Source organism: Falco rusticolus, chromosome 4, assembly GCF_015220075.1.
Source record: "Falco rusticolus isolate bFalRus1 chromosome 4, bFalRus1.pri, whole genome shotgun sequence".
Lineage (NCBI taxonomy): Eukaryota > Metazoa > Chordata > Aves > Falconiformes > Falconidae > Falco > Falco rusticolus.
Window position 1 is genome coordinate 27,604,320 of NC_051190.1, and position 13,876 is coordinate 27,618,195.

At 42.5% G+C, this 13,876-nt stretch overlaps 1 protein-coding gene across 4 annotated transcripts in view; it reads right to left on the reverse strand.

Annotated features, from left to right (window-relative positions):
* The window catches only part of EPN2 (epsin 2), a 47,927-nt gene extending 36,205 nt beyond the window's left edge, over positions 1-11,722 (reverse strand). For 3 of the 4 annotated variants that reach the window (XM_037383343.1, XM_037383342.1, XM_037383340.1), the window contains exon 1: positions 11,556-11,722. The gene's annotated coding sequence lies outside the window, so the exon portion shown is untranslated. Of the gene's footprint in view, positions 1-365; positions 476-11,555 lie in introns of all 4 variants that reach the window. The other variant, XM_037383341.1, reaches the window with a different exon arrangement.
* Between the last annotated feature and the right edge of the window lie 2,154 nt (positions 11,723-13,876).

Sequence of the window (13,876 nt, forward strand, 5' to 3'; positions counted from 1 at the left end):
TTTGGTCCTCTACTCTTTCAAAATTGGCTAACAATTCAAAATCTTGGCCCTGTCCACTTTACACACTGATTTTAGCTATCTGTCCTGCAACACTTGCTGTTCAGCTTACCTTCTTATTCCTCCATATCTTCTACCTTTTTTTTACATTGCACACACCACACAGTTTACAAATTTTTTTCCAAACAGTCCTACTTCTTTTCCCTCTTCCTAAAAGAGCTGTCTAATGTACCTCTAGCATTACCACCTTGGAAGGAAAAGCATTTCCATCCAAAGGAGCTCTGCTGGGCAGAAAGTACGTGCAGCCAGAGGAGAGGGCACGACAACCCTGCCATCAGCAGCCTGGATTTAGACTGGGTTATGCTTACCATGAAACAGCACTCAAAAATACTGCCAGCCACTTTGGTCTACTTCCGTGCTGCCCCAGTTCCTGATTTTGAGCTATATTCCTAAGTTCATCTTTGATGGAAATGAATCACTGGAAGACAAAAAAATAAAAATAAAATCATTTGCTATAAGGACTTTTTTCCACATTATGCTACTCAGAACTTTTCAATTCCTTCATTCAGGCATTAATAAGAATCATCCCTATTCACAAATGCAAAGATTTGTTATTATTTTGCTTTATTATTTTGTTGATTTTTGTGCAATTAGGGGGAAAAAAATGGCTTGAAGATGCCAGTGAATCCCACATTCTCCCGTGCAGATATACACAAATTTTCAGCTGTCATTGGAACAATTCCTCAAGTTTCTGAATCCACCCTTCAGCAGTAATATTCTACCTACTCTCTTATCTATTCTGGATATTTAGACGGAAAATCATTTGAGTGGGAGTTAGCTTGCTCTTCTCGAAGAGGATGACAAAGACTTGTTACTCAAAAGCATCTGTGCCTGTTCCATTATTAAAGGTCATTTTCTTCCACTCAGCTCTTGCAGAGAACATATATAAAGAACAAAGCGCTTTTAGCTTCGATACTCTACAACCAGCAACTCCATGTACGTCCTCGGAACTCCGTATGTCCTGTAAGGAGTCCACATGCAGGAGACAATACCTATGGTATGTCATCCAAAACTCAAGCCTCTGAAGCAGCTGATTACAGCTTGGGGACACGTAAAAAAAATGGAAATAAATTCCCTGCGTAGTACTACTACTATCTGTACTCCCATAGCTGCCTGGTATCCCTGCACTGCTGATGATTCTTTTAACCACTATTAATGCAAGTCATTAAAAACATTCTCTCTGTTTAGATTTATAAACAGAGCAAGAAAGTGACTTAAAAACTCACCCACTCCATTTTCTAATCTTTTTTCAAAAGCATTCCATCTAGCCCAAATGCACAGAAGAAATTCTAGCCCATTAACATCCATTAGCTAACAGAAGGGTAATGAATTCATCAATACTGCTAAAATGCGTGGGTACAGTATCATGCTGAATCATTTAGTAACTACATTTGCAGCAAGAAGAGCTCAAACAACCTGCCTTACACTGTCAGCAACCATCTTCCTGAAGGAGGAAAAATGAATGTATTAAGATCACCCTCAATTTCGTTATCCCTCTTGACAAGGTTGGTAGTGTCTCTACACACCAGTATTTCCACACCAATCAAATCCTGTCTGATATTGCTCCCCTCTGGACATCAGCTTCCTTTGTCAAGCCACCTGCACATTTGTGCAAGAAGCCTTCATTGCTCATTTTTCTGCAAATGACTTAAGGACCTGCCTTTTCCCTGCCTATTAACGTTCAGGTCAAATACGTTAAGTATTGCAGTGAGTTCTCGTTTTGCAAAGAGCAAAAATACAAAACACCCACACAGACTGTTTCCTCAACACCAGGCTACTGCAACTGTTACAGTGCTAAGGACTTGACTGATTTTTTCTCTGTTATCTATTTACAAAGCTATGGAGGAACTGACCACATTCTTCCACCAGCAAGAAGTTTTCATAACAGTGATAAGTTCTAAACGTAAGAAAAGAGAAAAGCTACCAAAATCAGCCACTCTTAAGAGAAAATACATTATGAACTAACATGAGAGCATAGCTACCAAAAAAACCCCACACCTACAGGCAGAGTATCATGGAGTAAAAGGGAAGGGAAGAAACCTTATTATGGAGTACACCGGTATTAAGTTACCACTCTCATAACAGTGAAAGGAAAAGGTATTTATTCATATATATATATATATCTCAATCAGACTTAATAATATAAAGAAACAAAGATATCCTTAAAGTGTAGATTAGAAACTACTTTGCTTGCTTTGCCTTGTTCAGGTATGCCAAGTCCAGTCTTCTCTGCTCCACTGCAGTTTTTAAAATGATAGTAAGTACACTGCACTTTTGTTTACACTTTGAGTTATAATGGCATCTACTCTAATTAAGTCCGAGAATAAAAAGGTTTTTGTTAAGGTAACCTTTATAAACCAAGTACAATTAATTCAACTCTCAATACCTTAGCTTCCTTAATATAGATAATGTCTTAGAATACATAACACTTACACATGTGTCTACATATCCTTAACTCCCACGGCTTAATTCAATTAATACTATTAAATCTTTAATGCTTAGCTTCAAAGGCTTTTTTTAATTTTTAGTAGCTCTTATAGGTTAGCACAAATGTTTTAAGTCTTTCTACCATATTTTAAATAAACTCTTTTCTTTCCACTTTGATGTTTGCCTTTCTGACAACCCTATACTCTGTGAAGCTGCTGGAACTTTGTTTTCTGTGAAATGATGACATTACAAGCTCCAAAAGATATGTTAATCACTGAGCTGTAATCAGGGATTTTTTTCCTCTCACCTGCCCTCTGGGCTGGGAGTTGGCAATAGAACTGCTTTAATCAAAACAATGTAGAAACCCATGAGGAGAAAGGATTCAACTTGGAGGGAGGGGCTCTTATTTGCATCTGTTTAGCATGTAAGCAGCAGGCGGGGCTTAATTCTTTTTTACTCTGGTTTCCCATGAAAGGAGAAAATGCAGAAGTCACCATATTTTTAATAAAATAGTTAAAATTGTTTTGACAAAAGATGAGTTGAGCTTGATGGAAGCATAAGCCTTGTAGCATCTAGAGACACATCCATTTCACACGTTGATAGGCACTGAACGTGGTTTTAACTGTGAAGCTTTGCCTGTACCAACGGCATTACCATCATAAATTCAGTCAGCTAAAGCTCCAGTTTATATACACATGCATCCACACAGACACAGACGTACATGTAATTTACTAGTTCTGCTACCCAGTAGAAGTTCTACTGTGAGCATGTTGTGCTACTACCAAGGCAACTTACACCAGCGTGTTTCTCCCCTTCTCTTTTCCAACTACTTCAACACCAACCACTACTCACCTTCCCCTGCTCAATCTCTAAACTTTGAATTTCTGAGACAAAAGAGACAAAGTTTTGACAGCATATTTCAGACCTTCCCATAAAGTGTAAGAGAAAAAAGAAAAAAAAGAAAAAAAAAAAAAACCAAGAAAAAACCCGAAGCACACTTTCGCTTTCTTAAAGTTTATTTTTCTTTGGAATAAGAAAGAGAAGTCCCTTCTCAAAATGAAACTAAAAATCAGCATTTCCAGGGACAGAAAAAGGCACTATAGTATTCTATACACTATGCAAGCTGACCAGAAAAAAAAAAGGGGGGGGGGGGAGATTAAAAACCTAGCTCTGTCCCAAGGCATCCAGACACGATTTTGTGTAGACACATACATAACAAAAATATTTCTGCATTCAGGATGTCCAAGCATGTTTCTTGCATTTACACCTGGAAAGCTAACAGTACTAAACAATGACTTGCCATGCTCGGCACTGACTGCAAGTCAATGACCAGTTCCAGATCAACAGATCCCTCACACATTCAAGGCGAAGTACTCGCTGACATACTTCGCTTGATCCAGACCATGAAGTGCAGAACAGAAACCCCTCAGAACGCATATTAGAAACAGTATTATGTAGACAGCCTACAAAATTATCTTGCTGTTCTTCACCTCTCCAACATTTCAGCAGCCTGCCACATAAGCAGAGTTCCTGCCATGCACTCCCCAGTATTACACATCTTCAGTTGTATAACATGCTCTGTCTTTTAAAGCCCATGTAAATACTCTCTTGGAGGCATCATATATTCATATTATTGTGAAATTAAATGTACGTAGACATTATTAGTTGGCAGACAGACACCAAAATGTTAGTTATACTATTCAGTGTGCTTAAACCAGCAGGCCAGGCAAAAGAAGATTATTCACTAGGTAGTCAAACGTTAAAAAAAAAAAAAAAAAAAAAAAAAAGAGCCAGACATTTCAGTCTGTCCTAATGTTTCACAAAGGAGTCAGCGACTTGTAAATTTTAAATGCAACACTTAAGCAGTTTTGCAGACTAAAAAACCCTCGCATCCTTTGATGACATACTTCAGTGCTCCTCTGCAATAAAGCAGTTTAAAAGTGAATTTGCCATCACACGAGCTTTTAAACTTCAGTTTCTCTAAAATTTAAGAATTCTGAAAGCCAAGTAAAAGCAATTACAGACTAAAAATTACAGTACTTCCTTATTAAATCTTCCCAAAAGAATCAGTAAACATATAAACACAAATATCTTTCAGAGGAGTCACCCATGTACCAATCTTTTTAAAATCTTCAGAAAGCAGTTGCTTTGCTGAAAAAGTATAAAAAAATATGGGCTACATAACTGCAGTCCTGTGCAATGACAGTCTTCCTGTTCTTCTGAAGTAGCATGCAGACATTTCTGCTTTAAAAATACACAGAAGCAGGTTGTATAGATTCTAAAAAGTTACAGTTACAATATTAAATATTGATTTCTGATCTGCATTTACATACTTCTAAGGAAAGTACATGGTGCCACCTATGCTATTTATCTAAAAACATTCCAACAGAGGCATTATCTTACTTTCTGAGAAACACTCTCCTAAATTGGTAGACAAAGTTTAACTAAACGAACTCTGCTCAACAACAGCAGCAAAAAAATAGTAACACTTCTCATCAGTAATAAGCAATCCAAACCCTTAAAAAAAAATAATGATTAAAAAATCACTGCAAGGAGCATAGTATTACAAGAAGTAATCATAAAACCGTGCAATAAGCCAATATGGGCTCAGAAGGCAAATATTTCATTAGATAACAGAGTAGATGTGAGTCCTATGCTTTCAAATGGTCATTACAGAAAGAGGTTTTTAATCAAATTATGAAGTATCTGGACAGGGTCATTTTAAAGATTGACCAGATCTTCCCTGAATATTGCTGGTAATGCACAATTCAGACCTCTCTAAACAAACATTAGTAGTCACATTCCAGCAATGTCACAAAATGGTAGGGTGTTTCACTGATTAATTAGCTAACTGAATAATTAAAAACATTAAAGTTCTGTTTTTCAAATAATAATTGAAGCGCTTTCCTTTACATATAGTACATGGCAGAGTCATTCTGCTTGACCATCCATCAGAGAACAGGCAGGCGTGTTAAAATAGTTCTATTTAGAACCAAAGGATAGGAATTAATTAATGATCTTAAATTTTGGCTGATTTCATAGGGTTAGATCAAACATCTGTGCTTTACTGCTGTTGTCGCAAGCCTCATCCCTGTCCAAACAGAGCTGAAAGTTAGCAGAAAGGCAGCTGCGGCAGCAATTGGGTCAACAGATTTAGTTGAAGAAATCCTCACTACTAAAAGGGGGAAGAAAAAAAAAAAGGCAGGAGAACAACAAAACTAAAATGCTGTTTGTGGCCTGTTCACCCAGCAAGCAACACACAACTAGTCACTTGCGAACAGATTTCCTACCTACAAGGAAACATGTTTGAGGGAGTCTTTCGTGCCCACGTCTCAGGGGAGGAAGTTACCTTTAAAAATACTTTGTTTTGCCTTTCCCTAAGGAATACTAGAACTTTACGTATCAGTTATTTTAGCGTTTTTGTCCATGAGGTCCTACAAAGGTCTTATCTGTGAACTATACAACCCTTACACCAGTGAGCAACTACTCATGCAATTAGTCCCAATGAAGTCAGAAGAACTGTTTGAGAAAGAAATTTCTTGCCAACCTAAGAGTTGCACAATCAGAAAAAAAAAATGTAACAAAAACACAGAGGGGGGTAAATTGCATCTGACAAAAACTACAATCAAGAAATAGCTGGTGACAGATTGTTATTTAAGTACAAGGAAGTGATTTAAACAGTCAGGAGCAGTTGTAATAAGATTATACGATTCTCTATTAAGATTCTTAAAATGTCTTTGTTCCAGCAAAGCTATGAAAAGACCGTTGCCCTTGTAAAGGTTCAGAAACTACCAAATTGATGTTAAGTCTAGAAATTAATATGATTTCAAAGCAAGTAAAGAAATAAATGTAAAAGAACATCCCTGACATCATTAGTGTCTTTGTCGCCCATGCTGACATTTCCAACTAGCATGAGTACAACGTGTATTACAGCATTTCTCAGTGGCAAAACTCAACCAAAGAGAACAGCCCAAACAGACAAAAGTACTGAGCTTGGTCTGCTTGGGTTTCTGCTTTTAAACAATGAAAACTACCAGTTTGATTTTAGAAGACATTACATTATGCAAGTGACATCTTCAGAATGGCGGGAAAGTCTCCATAAGGTTATACTGCAGAGAGATTAAATCAATGTCTGGCTGTTGAATTTCTTTGGAGAAACAGATGTGGCATTTTAGCCATGAGCCCCAGACTGCACCATCTCTAAGTAGTCCCTTCTAGAACAACAGGCCCAAAAACTGGCCATGAGTGTAATAACTATGGCTACACTGAACAACAAACGAGGCAAGCAAGTCTTCTGATTTCTGTCTTGAAGGATGGACCTAAAACATCTCTAGGTAAGGTGTCTGGTATGTTTCTAAACTAATAAGCAGCTTCAAACTTTGAAAAAAAAATTACTTAATTTGTAAAAGTATCATTCATTGAGTGCTGCACTGTAAGCATGAAAAAGAAAATGATTCACAGATTAATGTTTTACCGTAAGCGATAACAGAAATTTCCACTGAAACAGAACATCCACCAAAGCATTTGGTCTAAAGGTGATCAAACCTGTGCCATAGGAAACACGTATATGACCCGACCAGAGAGAGGAACCATGACTGTTATTCAAATCAACACTAAACCAGATTATACATGTGCGAAGTACAAGGTAATTATGAAGGCAAGAAAGTAGGAGGAGACAGAAGTCTAAAAGACAAAAGACAGGTTTGTAGCATGCAAGTGTTCTCCTGCATGGGTCACCCTCCAAAACCATTTTACTTCTCACGCCTTGTATATTTAGTCTTTATTACACAGCTACATGACAGAAGACTCAGCAACTGCAGACAACATTAATAAAACAGCACTTGGAGGAAAGACAGGAGCAGCCAACAATGTTGAAGAAAACTGCAGAGGCCTCATGCAAAAATTTCAGCTAATTACTTTAGGCAGCTCTGGGAGCTCTCCTCCTGACTGTGGAAGGAGAATTATTGCTCGAAAATAAATTGCATGCATCAGGACAACAAAACATACTGCATTTGAGATTCTTTAAAACTTTACCCAGCTACCTCCACCGTAAAATGTAGATAAGGGGAGCCTCCAACACAGATACCTATCTAGTTCTGGGCTGGGCCTGGTTTTACCCAGTCATACTGCTAGAACCAGCCGCACTCACACTGCCAGTGGGGACCTGTTCATGCCTGAGCTCTCCCCTGCTCTGCACTCGTGTTTCCCCACCTGGGAAGAGCTGGCTTTTTGAAGTCAGCATGCAAGCCAAGGCACAGGCAGTGCGAACAGACCAAGCCTGACCTTGAACACAAGCTCAAGGCACTAGTTAGAGGTATTTATGTTAACAGCCCTGGATGACATGTAAACAGATAGACACACTATTAACAATTAACACAGTACAGGGCATTGGTTCTGAGATCAATTTTTAAATTCAATTTTTGTAATACTACCCAAAATATTGATCAAAAAGTTACCCATACAGACAAAAAGCATTTCGCCAAGCATAGTGATTCAAAGCAGTATTTCCATATAAAAATGCACGACAAACCAAATTCTGGTAAACATCCCCAGCTGCCAGTGACACTGCAGCTAGAAAACACAAAATACTTTTTTATAATAGTTTTCTAAACAGTATAATCATATCATACTAGATATTTACACACATTTAATTTCTTGTGATACACACTACAGTTTGAAGGAACTCAGTCATTTAGTCTACTCTCCTTAAAAACTGCCTACAACCTTCTAGTTACCTACAAAACACATCTTAGAACTGTCTGATCCAACTATTTTGCCTTTTATCAATCATTTGGAGCACTGTCATAGAATCAACCAAATCCCAAATTTGAAAACGAAAGACAGAACTGTGATTTGCAAAATGATAAATAAGCAGTACCAGCTTTTCTGTAGCTTTCTACCTCCTGCACTACTCACCGAGAGGCTCAGTTGCAACAACCTAGTTCTAGATTCATCCTGAAGCTTATGGTCTCTGAATTCACTTATTATGACATACAAGCATTCTAAATTCCACACACACGCGCGTCCCTCCCGCCCCGAACAGAAAAGCAACCCTGTAACAGCCACCTAAACCGATTAATTCTGGGACTTTTTATGGTCTACTATTCAGCACGTACCAGTATGTAACCAAACTGAAGTATATCAATGCTAGCAGACCTACAATTAGACCTAGCAGGTTTTATTCTGGAGGACAGCATACATGTTGCTCTCCTCCACAGCATCTCATGCCTTCATAATGAGCAGCCAGGCTACTGAAATACACAAAAAAAACCCGCTGTTCTTTGAAGCACTTAAGACAGCAGGATACTAGTACGTTTCGATACTTTCTCTGCATAGATCAGAGTAAGGCAAAGTGGAAAAAGAACATTACAGACCTTCACACAAACCAGGCACCTTTCATTTTCTATTAGCAAGATCCCAAGAGACAATTTAGCGCTCTGCAAATGTGGCACTGGAAGACTGGAAAGTTGCTTCCTGAGTACCAGTCATTAAATAAAGATTTTACAGTAACTTATATTCTTCTAGACCAGGCAAAACCAATAGCCATTTCCCCATCCTACGTACACGACCTAAAAAAAGCAAGATCATGAATATTGTAACTACTCTGTAATGTATTTCTCCTAAAACAGATTATCATTTAATGATTTCTCTCACAAAAAAAATAAAAACACAAACCAAAAAACAAACCCACAAAAACAAAACACCGATTTCTGTATCAAGAAAGAAAGACTATCAGCATTTTTATGAAGTAGCAAATTAGGCCTTTGGCATTTCACAGCAGTGATCCAAGATTTGAGGCTTCTTAAAAGCTCCAAGTTTTAAAGCAATCAAATGGCTGACAGCTGGAACAAAATTAGCATGATTAACCAGTTATGTAAATAATGATGCGGTCAGTACAAGCTGAATTCATTTATGCTCATTGCATTATACAGCACTGCTTGTACTGGACATCAGATGTTTGTCAACTATTCATTAAAAATGACTGTAGGAATAATGGACGTGAAAAACAACGCGAACATTACCATCCAGGCTACCCGACAGCCAGGTCTCGGGTATCTCTTCTCCTATTAGGACGGGACCATGAGGCAACTTGCAGATTGGACTTTTCTTGCCCAAATATTATCCAATTCTACTTAGCTCCTACCTAAGCAACAGGTCAGTTATCTTTTCTAAAGACAAGAGTTCCATCATGTAAGTACCTCATTTTATTTCATTTCTTAAAGGCAGATACTAATTTTCATTTGTCAGTCCATGTAAAAGTCGAGCTACCATTTAGGAGAACCCTCATCACAGCAGGATGATGTCGCATAGTTACTTTATGGCATCAAGGAAGTTACAATCAGCACCCATAAGTCAAACTTCCTGAAGTATAACTTGCAGTCAGTTCAGCCTTATCAGAATTCACATTCAGGAATGCATACTCATGGTTAATTTGCTCTTGATAATTTCTGATAACATAGTTAAATATTTAATATACGGAAGATTATCTTCAAAATTCTATCTAGCTAGTTTACCATTACTTTGAGTTTATAATAGAAAATTTATCAGAAGTTCTGATTCTTCACAATATAACATTAAATATCAGTTTGTTCAAAAATAATGTGTCTGAGAATCAGCCAAGACAAACATATTTAGAAGTACTTCCTAAATTTTGCAGTATTTTGGTACAGATATCATTACAATATCTTTATATTCTTAATCAAAAATCATTCTAACATCCCTTATTTTACATCCTAACAATCCATTTTTCTATGACCTTGTCTCACACAAAGCACAGCAATACATTGGAATTATGCAAGAGTTCCATATTACCATAAAACATGTGTTCCAGTGAAGAGAATAAGAAAACTTAATCTTGTGGCCTGATTTGCATGGTGAACCCCCAAAATCAGCCTCGACAGCCAGTAACATCCGCAACACAACTTAATAATCCAAAGAAGTATTTTAGGCCTCCTGTTGAAAATGTGTATGTATGTATATCATTCAGGGTATTTTCTTAGTAGATGAAGAAACACATCCAATCCGCGTAAGTTTTAAACAGACCTTGCCTTTCAGATCACTGATGACACGGTACTTACGAAGGGGGAGGGGGGAAGCATTACATACCCCTTGGCCAGATAAAGCTGAGACCAAACGTTATCAATAGACTTTATGGCTTTAAAATTGGGAACTTCCTTTGTGGGTAGCCTATGATAATTCTTGTTTCAATATGCTTCACAACAATAATGCTTAATATAATGCAGCACACTGACTTCCCAAGACCAATCTGTAGCATCAAAGGTACTGCAGGTGAAGATTTAAATAAATAAATAAATAAATAAATAAATAAATAAAAAGCCCTTTAAAAAATAATTAAAAGCACTACTACACATCTTCCAAACCGACTACGTCGCTGAAAAAAAAAACAAACCCACCCCGCAGCACCCCACCTCAGGTCAGTAAGGCAGAGGGGAGGCGGCGGGCAGGGCCCCGCGGCCGGGGACCCCCCCACCGGAGCAGGCCGCCATCCCCCGCAGCCCCGGCCCAGGTGGCTGGCGGGGACGCGGCCGGCCGGGAAGCCAGGCCCAAACTTTCGGCCGGAGGCTGGCGGCCAAAAGCCTTCCGGCGGCCGCCGGCCCCCAGCAGGACGGAGCCCACGGCCCAGGAGCCGAGGCGATCGCCCCCCACCCCCGGCAACACCGGCCCGGCGGAGCCCCGGAGGCGCGCCCCCTGCCCCCGCGGCCGGGCTGCCACGACGGGCAGGAACTGTTGCTGCCCCCCCAACGGAGACAACAAAGGCCACCCCGGCCCCCCGCCGGGGCTGCCCCGCCGGCCCCCAGCCTCCCCTCACCGCCGCACCGGCGCCCCCCGCCCCGCCTGCCCCGGGCCCGTGGCCCACCAGCCGCCGCCCCACAGCCGGCCGGCGGGCCCGCTCCCTCCCCGCGGGGAGGCCCGGAGCCCCGGGGGGCCCTGCCCGCGCCCACCCCGCACCCCGCTGCTAAGGGGAGAGGCGGGGGGAGGCTCTTCCGCCGCCGCCGTCAGCCCGTCCTCCCCCCCGCGCCTTGCCCGCACCCGGCGGCTCCCGGACTGACCTGGCGCTGCAGTGCAGGCGGTGCGAGAAGCGCGGAGAAGGGGCCGCGGGAGGCGCGGAGGGGGGTGTCCCGCTGCCCGGCCGCCGGCGCCGCCGCCGCCTCTGCCTGGGTTTGACACCCACACGCACCATCCAACATGGCGGCGGCCGGGGGGAGGTGGCGGAGGAGGCGGAACCGGCTGCCGCGCGCGCCCCTCAGGCGCGTCCCCGGCCCGGGCGCGGCGCGGGCGGGAGCGGCGCGAGAGGATGCGGTGGAGGGGAGGGGGGAACGGCGGCCTGCGCGCCCTCCCCGCCCGCCTCACGGCCTTCGCCATGGCAGGCCGCTGCCGGGGCTCCTCGCAGCCCGGCCCGCCGCCCCCCTGCGCCGAGGGCTGACGCCAGTGGGGAGCACGGCAGGATCGGGCCCAGGAGAGGGCCCCTCTCCTGCTCCGGCCCGCGGCCACGCCTCGGGGGAGGAAAATGCCTGGGAAGCCGAGGGGAGCCCCCTCCTCCTCACACCTCAGGGGAAACCCCATATTCCAGGCGGGAGAGGGGACCCCTCCCCAAAAAAATAGAGCCCCCAAAATACAGAGCCTGGGGTCACCAGGCACTCCCATCGCCTCACACAGCGCCATTGCTGCGCCTTTGCCCCCCGCCAACACAGAACAACAGTGTTTGCAGGCGGCGGGAAGCTGGGGATGGCGACGGCGATCTGAGGGGAGCTGGGCCATCTGGGTGGGATGGCAGCCATGTCCTTCCCTCCAGGGATGACTAACCTGCGTCCACAGGGGTGGCAGGTTGAAGAACTTCAGTGGCCTCATAGTTCATCCTGAATATCTCTGTTCCCCTCGTAAAATGGTGAGACAATTCAAGGAAATGGGACATGGCTGATGGGGAGACAGCCAGGGCAGGCGCGGGTGAGGGAGAAGCTGGCTAGCAGAGCTCTACTCCTGTAACAGCTGGCTCTGGGTAGTGCTACTGGTCATTTAAAACCCAAATTCCTGAGGAATGTTGCCTTACTCAAGCATAACAAAACAAAGGAGACTCAGAGCAAAATCCACTTCGTAAGGTGTTGCTTTTCAAGCAAAAGGAAGGTCAGACCAAGTGCTGCAAACTTAGGACCCAGCCCTTTCTCCTGTGGAGCTGGTAGGAAAACTGCCACGGAATCATGGTTTAAATACAGGAGAACAGGGACTGCAGTGAAATACTGAATAAGCTGCGTTAAAAGCGACTTGTTTAGAAACGCTGCAAGTTCAAATGCTTTGAATACCATCTGCTAGCTGGGAAACCAACTCTTCTGCAGCTAGTTATGATGCTGGCCTAGCTGTTAACCTTGAGCTCAGAGAGCTAGGCAGAATTAAATTATAGGTGAAAAACATAGAATCAGATGCATGCCAATTCTGTATCAGTAGGAGCTGAAAGAATACCTCCCTCTCTTCTGCTTTAGAAGAAAATGGCTATGATGGAAGCCTAATGTTTCTGTGCATGTTCATTAATCCTAATGATTAGGTGCTGACAGCTCTAAAGAACGAGAAGAAAGCTTTTGGTTAAAATAAAATGGGAAGAACAAGATTGTTCCTGGTGTCTTCCTTCCAGGTCTGGACAGACAACTCTCCAAAGCAGGAAGCAGCTTCCTCTTCATTCCCACTTCCATCTCAGGTGTCTGCATCTACAGCAATAAGTGTACAAACCAATGAACCCAGCAAAGAGCTCCTATAGCTAGCACACCTCTATCAATAAAACTGTATTTTCCATCAACCTGATCAAGCCACTTAGTGCAAACAAAACAAGCTAGCCTGGTAAAATTACATATTATTTTTATTTTTATTTTTTTTACTACATTCACATTAATGCCTTAAATCACAGTGTTCCTGTTACACTGGTCAGGTACCTGATTGATACAGCCACACCAGCAGAGATCTGCTCAGGCTGCAAAGGGGCCATCCCTTCTGGTGGTCCCATGACGACACCCACAGTGAGGGGGGACTTGTGGCAGTGAATCTATAGCCCTTGTTTCATATTAGCAACAGAAGGCCACTGCTATTTGTTCTGTGATTTTAAACCCAGCAGTTAGTGTAGGAAACCTGTCCACATCCTGCTCCATCCCTTTTTTGAGCAGGCTGTACCACGCCTTGGATGTTGACCCGAGCCACCCTATCAAATCATTCCCAGCCCACAACATTTCAGCTGCGTTGGCAGAGCCACAGTTCAAGGCCATTATTTGCAGTACGAGTTTGGCATCAGAAGCCGATAGCCATAGCATGTCCCCAGTAGCCACACTGGCAACAGAGCAGTCCATACAGAGAAAGCAGATGGCAGCAGCAAATTCAGCAGGTGGGAGTA